This window comes from Egretta garzetta, unplaced genomic scaffold (genome assembly GCF_000687185.1).
Source record: "Egretta garzetta isolate BGI_Z169 unplaced genomic scaffold, ASM68718v1 scaffold91, whole genome shotgun sequence".
Classification (NCBI taxonomy): Eukaryota; Metazoa; Chordata; class Aves; order Pelecaniformes; family Ardeidae; genus Egretta; species Egretta garzetta.
Genome location: NW_009258661.1, coordinates 4,236,479 through 4,237,256, shown reverse-complemented (window position 1 = coordinate 4,237,256; position 778 = coordinate 4,236,479). Strand labels below are relative to the sequence as shown.

Here is a 778-nt window from a genome sequence, read left to right as displayed (position 1 = left end):
CGTATCAACCTTGAATTATGGCTATCTCATATTTAGTCACATATTTCCATTTAACCAAATAATTTAGTTTCAAGAGAGAATGTTAAATACAGAAGACTGAAAACAATGCTGCAGCCAAATTTTACATACAAAAATACAAACATAAAATCAAAGCTATATTTCCACAAGCAGCATGTATTGGGTTTCTTACATGTTTGCATTTTGCATTACTATGTTGTTAGCTCTGTTACTCAAATATATTCCCACAGTAGCACAAGTTGTAGCTGCTGGGGAAACCATAATCAAGCTTTCAGAATCCTGACTTTAAAGCACAGGAAATCTCAACCATAAATTTTCATCATTCTTCCCCAAGTAATTTGTTTTCTGTTTCCATTAACCTGTCTAGGCAGCACAGAATAGCCAGGAAGAGATGTGATGCATGTTTGAGGGGCTGCAGTGATTTCAGCAGAGAGGATGAAGGCTAGGAGCTAATTATATTATTCCCTGATTCTGGTCTCTGTTCCTGTCATTGGCCTCTTGATTTCTTAGCTATCCACAACATAAGTAGCACACAAGTATTTTACAGCACTGCTTCCCATAGAACTTTAGTGGAGTGGAGGCACCATCTCTCCATATTGGAAGGAAACAGATGTGAAATCTGATTTGACAGACACAAGGCAAACCTATACTGTCCCTCCCTCCCTCTACCCTACTTAGAGTTAATGATTCAGTTTTGGGCTTAACCTGTATCAACACTGACCTCTTGCATAAAAGAAGTTTAACCTGTTAAACTTTATGT

General features: G+C 37.7%; 1 protein-coding gene across 4 annotated transcripts in view; it reads right to left on the bottom strand.

Moving 5' to 3' along the window:
- The window catches only part of ARIH2 (ariadne RBR E3 ubiquitin protein ligase 2), a 34,984-nt gene that overhangs the window by 32,228 nt on the left and 1,978 nt on the right, over positions 1–778 (bottom strand). The gene's annotated exons all lie outside the window — the stretch shown is intronic.